At 42.5% G+C, this 10,487-nt stretch overlaps 1 long non-coding RNA gene across 1 annotated transcript; it reads right to left on the reverse strand.

Moving 5' to 3' along the window:
* Positions 1–206: 206 nt before the first annotated feature.
* LOC133257219 (uncharacterized) lies at positions 207–4,947 on the reverse strand. The gene is made up of 2 exons (XR_009739452.1): positions 4,609–4,947; positions 207–425 (listed from the first exon to the last, which is right to left on the reverse strand). It is a non-coding gene; the product is annotated as an uncharacterized LOC133257219 (long non-coding RNA).
* Positions 4,948–10,487: the final 5,540 nt, after the last annotated feature.

Consider the following 10,487-nt stretch of genomic DNA (forward strand, 5'->3'; position numbering starts at 1 on the left):
TGTGTGTATTTCTCAGATTGTTGCTCAAACACATCTTGGATCTTTGGAAACTAAAGTGAATTTCTAAAGTAAGTGGAAGATGAGCTTATACAACTCTGATTTTAATAGAAATCTATCCACAGTATCAGCAGATTCATTAAGAAGTCTGCTGGTGGTGATGTTAAGAAGGCTGGCAGATTTTCAATTCAGATTGACACTATTCAAGACAGAGGCATAACTGATGTTTATTCAAGAATCCTAAGACATGTCACAGATTCTGTGGAGAACATCTGATATCTGTAGAGAGCTTGAAGTAAAGTCCTGGGAAAAATATGTTCCAGACGGTTACAGATGTTGTCATATCAAATCATATTTCTCCAAGAAGTTATGTACCGTATTCAGCTGATGCCACAGCCACTGTGAAGGGACAGTTTAAAGTTTTCTTCCTGTTAAAAATAATTGATTCTATCAGTGTTATGGATAGTGTTAGGCACATATTTTGAGTCTTGCAATGGTGGATTTAGAAGGTGTCTGAACCTCCAGTTAATCCAGCAAAAAATTCAGTCACTTGAGTCCATTTAGAACAATTTGCATGCTGAAGCTTGTAGAAACTCCCAGAATATTAACTGAATGTTTTACCAAATTAAGTACATTTTATAGGGCCTCAGGTATCACACCAGTGCATACATGATCATTTCAGATGTTGGCTTTGTGGCATTAGACATGGTGGAGGGTTAAAAGGAGGGCTTTAAGAAGTGTTGAAAGGGCTTTGTCATTCCCTTGTGGGAACTAATAGAAATGTAGGAGAACATATTCCCACACAGAAGATTGCTGTAAACACCAAGCCAACAGCAAGAAGACTGTCATGGAGGCTTGAAGCTCTATGTACAGCTCATTGTTTCGGAACATTTTTAGATTGCTTTGTCTGCATAAAAATTTGACTTGAAAATATCACAGTTCAGAATATGGCTTCTCAAACCATCAAAATAAGACAATATCAAGAAGATGGAAGGATTTTAAAATATTTTATAAATAAAAGGAACTCTCAGAACCAAATATGGAATATTCACATTTTTCTGGAAGATTCTTTACCTCAACTGTTTGTATGTGATTTAAGGGTGAATTGAGAAAATAAGTTGCCATTCAATAACATCTCCAGGGTATTGACATAATCTCGATGTGTTTCCCACCTGCTAAAGCACCTCACATAGCAAAAGTATTTTTAATCTGCTGAAATAATTTCTTTGAAGATCTGAAACACCCACTTTGCAGAGCAGGGCTTAATCCAGTGTTGGGAAATTTAAAGAATTACCAGTGTTTAGTGTGGCCTAGGCTATGATATGGAGAAGGCAAAGGCACCCCACTCCAGTACTCTTGCCTGGAAAATCCCATGGATGGAGAAGCCTGGTAGACTGCAGTCCATGGGGTCGCTAAGAGTCGGGCACGACTGAGCAACTTCACTTTCACTTTTCACTTTCATGCATTGGAGAAGGAAATGGTAACCCACTCCAGTATTCTTGCCTGGAGAATCCCAGGGATGGAGGAGCCTGGTGGGTTACCGTCTATGGGGTCGCACAGAGTCAGACACGACTGAAGCAACTTAGCAGCAGCAGCAGCAGGCTATGATAAATTGATGTGTTTACCCCGTGCTTATGCTGGTGAATGGACAGTGGCCTAAAGAGTCAGGAAAAGGGGACAAGGAGGTGGCTAAAACTTGGGGCTGAAAGTGGGGTTAGGGTAATCCACTGTCCAGGTTTCCCAGGATCTAGGGGTCTCGTTGGGTGTAGGGCTTTCAGTGCTAAAACCAATAATCTCCCTGGGGATCACCAAGACCAACCTTGTGGGAATGGACCCATCTTTCTGCCTTATCTTTTATAACCTTTCCCCCTTCAAGTTTATTCCAGAGAACAATTTCAGCAAGATTTCACATGGATATCAATGTGGGGGACAGGTACACACATGTACCCGGACACAAAAATGTGCCTGTATTTCTTTCTCACCCCTCTGCCCCGATACACACACATCCATACGCACACACACAGAGTAATTGTGATTCTGTTTCTGCCTTCAGCACCCATGTTAAGAACCACAGAGAAACAGGTCCTCAAAGGAAGAATCTTACAATAAGGACTTCTTCTGTACAAAGCACTCCAGTGAGTGTTGAGGACACCTGGGATGATGTGATCCAGAGATGAAAGTGAAAGTTACTTAGTCATGTCTGACTCTTTGCGACCCCGTGGACTATACAGTCCATGGAATTCTCCAGTCAGTAGCCTTTCCCTTCTCCAGGGGATCTTCCCAACCCAGGGATCAAACCCAGGTCTTCTGCATTGCAGGCAGATTCTTTACTATCTAAGCCACCAGGGAAGCCTGTGATACAGCGATGAGGAGACCAAATCCTGCCTTCCAGGAGTTTGTCCTATGTTCAGAAAACTGAAACACAGCAGCAAACAGTTCCATCAATAGAAAGAATGTGATAAATGCCTTAAGAAAGATATTGACAGAGTTCTATAGGATTTCACAGGCATTGGCTTTTTAGTTTCATAGGCAGGTGGTATTTGTATTGAGTCTTAAAGGAAGAGTAGGGTAGTGATAGTCAAAGGTGGGGAGGCAGACTGTTCAACACACTCCCCACACTTTAGTCACTTGTGTTCTAAGTGGGAGACAGAACAGTAAATGTTGTGGCCATGGGAGTTCATGGAAAGGGATGAATTAATCTAATCTGTGCAGGGAGGAGGGAAGGTCTACTGGGGACCTGGGAGGAGGACTAGGTATAAAATGAGCAGAGGTGATCAGGAGGACATCCAGGTGGTGTCTTGGGACCTAAGTAGACTTAAGCCAGAGACAGAAGTGAACGCTTCCATATGTTCTGACACTGCAAGACACTTGTGGTGTGGCGTGTGGGTATGGGAGTGTGCAGAAGAGTTGGACTAAAAGGATGAGGCCGGTTGGGGTGGAGTGAGAGCTTGGCTTTGAAAAATAAGGCCACTAGGAAATGGAAAAGACTTCTTTGGGGCGGTTGGGTGACATGTTAAAAGTACTAGTTTAGAAAGTTTCTTGGGTCAGTTGTGCACAAGATGGCTCAGAAGGGAGAAGGGAGAGGAAACTCTCTTTGAGGGCCCTTTCAGAAACCCCAGTATGAACGAGTGAAATGGACTGGGTGGGGTCAGCAGGATGGAGAGGTGGGGGGAATCTGGTGGGTATTTTCAGGGAGGATATGACAAATGGATTTGGTGACAAATTGTGTAAAGGGGATCAAAGAAGAGTCAGTTTACTTAAATCTTTAAAGGTTTTTCCGCGATGATCTGTAACATTCCTTTCTGCTCTGAGAATTCACGGCTTCCAGGTTTTTAGACTTAGCAAGGGGAAAAATGCCAGTACCTTCCTTCCTTCTTTTCCATAATTCAACACCTTTTATTCAGTGACAGTTACTGTAGGGAGTAAGGATGCGGCTCCATCTCTGGAATACTTTTTGGTTTAGTAGATACGTTTAAACAGATAATTCTAATGTGACCTGACAGGTGCTGTTGTGGAGGTGTGGTCATAGGACTAGGAGAAAACTGAGGAGGTGCGGCCAGCTATGTCTGGAAGTGGAGACAACTTGATATCCGTGCGAAGTAGTAAGGGATGATCAGGAGTTCATTAAGCTAGATAGGTAGGGTGGAAAGAAAAAGCACGATGTGAGTAAGAGGCTGATTCATGACTCTACCTGGGACTGGTGTGGCTGGAACTTAGAATGGATTGGAGGGGGAGGAGAGAAGAAGGAATTAGGTGATTTAGCAGGAAAGTTAGGTTGTGGTTAAGTGAAGAAGGATCTTATTCCATGAAAGGAATTCGGACTTGATCCTGTTGCTAATTCTGAGTTCCTAGAGATTTTTAAGGGAGGTGGAGAACGATCTGTGTTTTGGGAGTTGGGGGGGCTGGAGACAGGGAGTCTTACTGGAAGCCATTGTAGTCCAGGCAAGAGATGATGCACAAATGTGTTGTTTGTGAAGTATTTGGGGGAAGTTGAGTCTAATTCTGAAAGTTCTGAGATGGCAAGGCATTTATTTATGGATTCATTCTTCCCCCTTACACTTAAATTTGTCTTAACTTTGCCAGTCTTAACTTTGTCCTAGGAAGAGAGGGTAAGAAGAAAAACAAAACACGTCTGTGGCCACCTTCAGCTCATCGCTCTGGTTCTCACCTTTTTTTTTTTCTTCATCCCAGTACTCATAAGGGACATGACATACACCTGTGGGAATGGGGATGGTAGCATATGAGATGGAGAAGGCAATGGCACCCCACTCCAGTACTCTTGCCTGGAAAATCCCATGGATGGAGGAGCCTGGTAGGCTGCAGTCTATGGGGTCGAGAAGAGTCGGATATAACTGAGCGACTTCACTTTCACTTTTCACTTTCATGCACTGGAGATGGAAATGGCAACCCACTCCAGTGTTCTTGCCTGGAGAATCCCAGGGACGGGGGAGCCGGTGTCTGCTGTCAATGGGGTCGCACAGAGTCGGACACGACTGAAGTGACTTAGCAGTAGCATCAGCAGCAACATAAGAGAAAGGAATTGGGGTGTGGAAGAGGGAGTGTTCCCTCAGTAGAGAAATGGCAGATGTGGAAGGTGAGGGGGAGACAGACCTGTAGCTGTCTCTCCTCCTGCAGGTGATTCTGCTGAGCCTGTTTCATTTAGGAGATTTTCAGTTTCAAGTAACAGAATACCGTACTCTAGAGTGGCTTGAACAGTAATGATGCTTTTTTATGATGGACAACAAGAAATCCAGGACTGGCCAACTCAGTGACTCAGTGACATCACTGAGAACCCAGAATCTTTATGCCTTACTATTCTGCTGTCCTTAGCAAGTTCCTCCTAAGCTATCTCTACTCATGGTCACAGGATGACTGTTACAGTTCTAGGCATCACATGTAGAGGTAACTCATGACAAAGAAAGAAGACCTCTTTCTTCCTTGTACATCTTTTTTTTTAAAGGGAGAAGAATCCAATCCCAGAAACCCTTAGCAGACTTCTCATGTCTCAGTGGCCAGAAGTGGGTTAGAGGCCAACTCTTGAATCAACCGTAGTCACCAGCAAAGATAATAGGGGAGCAGGAGACATTGGAAACAAAATTATGGCTGAAAGCAGAGAAGAAAGTTCAGATGGTTCTTGAGTAGGTAGGCAGTCCTTCTGCTTAAAAGTGCTGGCTTTGGAGAAGAATCTCTTAGTTTCTGGAAATAAGAGCCTCATGTTGCAGATAAGTAATTAGAACTGGAGATAAAGATTTGAAAGATACTTGAAGAAAAGTAGAGATTTTAATTATCTGACATATGTCTTGTGCTTTACCCATCTTAACCCTCAGAATAATAAGCAGGTCATTTTGCTGAGGAAACTGAGGCTCAGAGCAGTTGAGAAACATGGCAATATTACACAGCTGGTAAGTGGCAAGAGCTGGCATTGTTTGTGTCCATTTTATCATTTGCATTATGGAGAATTTTGAACATGACCAGAAGTAGACAAAACGGCATAACAAATGCCCCCTGTGCCTGCACTTGGCTCCAGCCAACTAAACAGCCTCTTGCTAATCTTCCACTCACCTCCATCAATTATTTTGAAATAAATTCTACACCATTCATATCACTTCATCCATAAATATTTCAGTACGAATCTCCACAATGTAAGTTCTGTTTTCTTTTGAAATTAATTATAATACCATTGTATCTAAAATATTTAACAATACTTCTTTAATATCATTAAATATTCAGGTAGTGTTTAATTTTCCAATTATCTCAATAGTATGATTTCTTAAAAATTTATTTGAATGAAGATTCAAATAAGGTCCACAAATTGCAATTGGTTATGTTTTAATTCAGAGAAGGCAATGGCACCCCACTCCAGTACTCTTGCCTGGAAAATCCATGGATGGAAGAGCCTGGTAGGCTGCAGTCCATGGGGTTGCTAAGAGTCAGACATGACTGAGCGACTTCACTTTTACTTTTTACTTTCATGCATTGGAGAAGGAAATGGCAACCCACTCCAGTGTTCTTGCCTGGAGAATCCCAGGGACGGGGGAGACTGGTGGGCTGCTGTTTATGGGCTCACACAGAGTCGGACATGACTGAAGCGACTTAGCAGCAGCAGCATGTTTTAGTTCTTGTTTAAGTTCTCCCTCCATCTTATGTTTCTCTTTGCAATTGATCTCTCGAACAAATCAAGTTATTTAACTGTGGAGTCTTTTCTAATCTAGATCTTGCTAGATGCATCTCCATGTTGTTGGTTTGACATGTTGCTCTGTATTTTCTGTAATTGGGGTTGGATTTACAGGATTGGTCCAATTCAGATGTGATTTTATTTTTGGTAAGAATACTTCATAACTGGGTCTTGTACTCTTCCACTATAAGATTCTCTTTCTGTTTTTGATGTAGCAGCCAATGATGCTCAATGCCTGAATACTTTCATTCCTAGAGGTCAACAGTGGTGATTTTGTAGGACTGTTGTGGATTGAATGTGTCCTCTCAAAGTTCAGATGTTGAAATCCCAACCCATCAATCTGATGGTTTTAGGAGGTGGAGCTTTTGGGAGGTGATCAGGCCATGAGAGTGGAGCCCTCATGAATGAGATTAGTGCTCTTACAAAAGATGCCCTAGAGAGCTCTCTTGCCTTATTTTCCTTACACCGTGTGAGGACACAGCTGTCTGTGGACCAAGAAGGAAGGCTTTCACCAGAACCTGACCATGTTGGCACTGTGATCTCAGACTTTCAGCCTCTAGAAATGTGAGAAATAAATTTGTTTATAAACCACCCAGTCTTTGGTATTCTGTTATAGTGACTTGAATGGACTAAAGTACATCCTTCTTCAAGTGTTTTCTGGAAGAACTGAGATTTTAAAGTCTATTTGATTCGAACAGGTGCCACTGTTAGTAGAGAGATGAAGTGACACGCCAGGGGAGGAGCATGGGCCGGGGGCAGGGAAGGATAACTTCAAAGCACTTGAGACAGTACAAAAACCCTGGAGAAGAAGGTTGACTGGTCTGTTTATATCCACAAATTGCAAATGCATGACCTACTTGGACTGTTGAGTACTGTGCATCAAGCCCACTGACTATATCATGGTGGAACCCTGAAACATATGATGATTTATGACATTTTCGTGTGCTGTGCTTGAAGAGTATCTTTCCCTTCGAGTCTTCCAGTCAGATTGAGGGACGGAGGGCACACAAATGATGATGGTCTAGCCCACTTGGAGTGTGATGAAATAATAGAAGGCATCACACAAGGAACAGGAAAGTTTGGAGCCTGAGAGCATTTCCATGGAATCAACACAGTTTATTTCACAGCCACAAAAATACAAAGCCCTCTAGCATGCATTGTGAACCTTGGAAGGAAATAGCAAACTCACACCAAGGAAGAGATGGGGCTGGTGAAATGTACATTAAGACAAAAGTGGCAGAAACATACATGGTTATAAATTCCAGTTCTATTGTACATTGTGGCTAGAGTCAGGGTTTTGTAAAGGAAATAGCACAGGGATTGAAAGAGGTGAGCAGGCTTTCTGCAGGAATTGAGGCACATGTGGAAGGTTCCCCAAAGAGGAGCAGTTGAGGGAGGAGAGGGAACACTGGGGATACAGTCTGGAGTGGCGGTGCTCCAGAGCCTGATGTCAGAGTGAAGAAGCATCTGCTCTACCAATAGATGAAAACAAATTTTAGAATTATATTTTTGAAAATGCACTTCTGAAAAAGAGTGTTTTTGCCCATAATGTTGAAAATCTGTTTGACTTCTTTGTTCTATTTATCATCCACTCTTTTTTTTTTCCTGAAAGATAAAGTCTTTTTTTTTCCCTCTTCAGTTTTACTTAGTTAGTTAGTTCAGTCGCTCAGTTGTGTCTGACTCTTTGCGACCCCATGAATTGCAGCACACCAGGCCTCCCTGTCCATCACCAACTCCCGGAGTTCACTCAGACTCACGTCCATTGAGTCAGTGATGCCATCCAGCCATCTCATCCTCTGTCGTCCCCTTCTCCTCCTGCCCCCAATCCCTCTCAGCATCAGAGTCTTTTCCAATGAGTCAACTCTGCATGAGGTGGCCAAAGTACTGGAGTTTCAGCTTTAGCATCATTCCTTCCAAAGAAATCCCAGGGCTGATCTCCTTCAGAATGGACTGGTTGGATCTCCTTGCAGTCCAAGGGATTCTCAAGAGTCTTCTCCAACACCACAGTTCAAAAGCATCAATTCTTCGGCGCTCAGCCTTCTTCACAGTCCAACTCTCACATCCATACATGACCACAGGAAAAACCATAGCCTTGACTAGACGAACCTTTGTTGGCAAAGTAATGTCTCTGCTTTTGAATATGCTATCTAGGTTTAAATGCTGCTATGTAATTTATCTTTCTTCATTAATAAATCATGACTATCTTCTGACATCAATAAATATTTATCTATACTACCTTCTCAATGACCTTGTAGCATTCCATTTTACAGATACATACAATTGATCCAATAAATCCCCTTCTGTTGGATTTTTAAGGTGATTCCCATTTGTATCTGTTATCAGCAATGCTGCCACCATTGTGCACAGCCTTCACTATTTCCTTAGGACATATTCTGATGGTTGTAATTTAATATACCAGAGAGGAGCTACCAGCTCTGCTCTTTCACGTTCTTAAAAGGGCCACTGAGGTACAAGATGGATGTTGGGATGGAGCGCAGCAAACTCTGTGCCAGTCTTGTGCTAAGGGAAGAGGCAGATCTGTAACTTTTTCTCTAATCATCCACAAAATGGAACATGAAGACTATTATCCAAGTACTTTGAGTTCTTTGCACATCCATGTTTCTAGCAGCATTATTCACGATAGTCAAAAGGCAGAAGCAACCCAAGTTTCCATCAACAGATAAATGGATAAACAAAATGTGGTAAATATATATAATGGATTATTTTTCAACCTTAGAAAGGAAATTCTGACATGTGCTAGAAATGAAGCTTAAGGACATTATGCTAAGTGAAAGAAGAAAGACAAATTCTGTATGATTCAACTTACAAAAGATACCTAAAGTAGTCAAATTCATAGACAAAGTAGAATGGGGTTTGCCAAGGGCTGGGAGGAGAGGGACTGAGAAGTCTTACTGAAAAGAGCTCAGGAGGTAAGTGCTGGTGATGGCTGTACAACAATGTGCGCTTATGCCTCTGAACTGTACACTTAAAAATGGTGAAGACAGTAAATTTTGTTATGTTTTACCACAATAAAAAATTATACAGATACATACAGTAATACACACAAACATACATATATGTATATAATTCTGGGTTCACAGACTAAATGAAAACAGTCCTCAGACCTGAGGACTGCAGTGTACAGTTAGCTGACTCACGATCTAGTCCCGTGATCTCCAGTGTTCCAAGATGCTGTGGAAAGAAGCTGTACCCCTGGAGGTCTGTAGAGAGGGCTCCAGGCTCTCCAGCTATGCCTGCGCCAGAGCAGCTCCTCTCTTACCTGCAGTTCTACAGGCATGATTGGAAGAAAGATCTCCACTGCTTGAAGGTTTAGTAAACCATTGTCTAAGCCACCTTCTTTGTACTACAGAAGATAAAGCAAAGGACAGAGTTGGCAAGTGAGGTGTCCAGCAGAGTCAGGATCAGAACCTAAGTCCTCAGACTGTGAGCTCGGTGCCCATCTGTTACACCACACACCTCCCCTGAGGAAGGCCACTGCCCACTAGCACAGTGGACTCTGGCTTCCATTCAGCTGATCCCCTCGGACCAACACAGCTTTCAATAAATTTAAGTGACTTAGCACTTCCATGTGACCAGAAAACAAGAGACAAATCCAAGGCAAGATTTTGCTCTGTAGTAGGCAGAATGATTGGAGAAGGCAATGGCACCCCACTCCAGTACTCTTGCCTGGAAAATCCCATGGATGGAGGAGCCTGGTAGGCTGCAGTCCATGGGGTTACTAAGAGTCAGACAGGACTGAGTGACTTCACTTCCATCTTTCACTTTCATACATTGGAGAAGGAAATGGCAACCCACTCCAATGTTCTTGCCTGGAGAATCCCAGAGATGGGGGAGCCTGGTGGGCTGCTGTCTATGGGGTCGCACAGAGTCGGACATGACTGAAGCGCCTTAGCAGCAGCAGTAGCAGCATACAGCATAGTGGTTTGACTTACATATATCGTGATTACCGTCATAAGTTTAGTGAATATCCATCATTTCATGTGTATAAAAATTTTAAAAAATTTATTCTTGTGATGAAAACTCTTAGGATTTTCTCTCTTAACAGTATTCATGTATGACACACAGCAGTTTTGATTACATTAATCATGTCCCTTACGTTTCTAGTATGTACATATAACTGGACATTTGTATCTTTTGACACAATTTCCTCTCCCCCTAACCCCTGCCTCTTGGTACCACAAATCTGATTTTTTTTTCTATGAGTCTGTTTGTTTTTGAAGTGTCATTGACCCACAATACTGTGTGAGTTCCTGGTACACAGCATAGTTATTGAGTATTTCTCTACAACATTCAG

This window comes from Bos javanicus, chromosome 11 (genome assembly GCF_032452875.1).
Source record: "Bos javanicus breed banteng chromosome 11, ARS-OSU_banteng_1.0, whole genome shotgun sequence".
NCBI classification, from domain to species: Eukaryota; Metazoa; Chordata; class Mammalia; order Artiodactyla; family Bovidae; genus Bos; species Bos javanicus.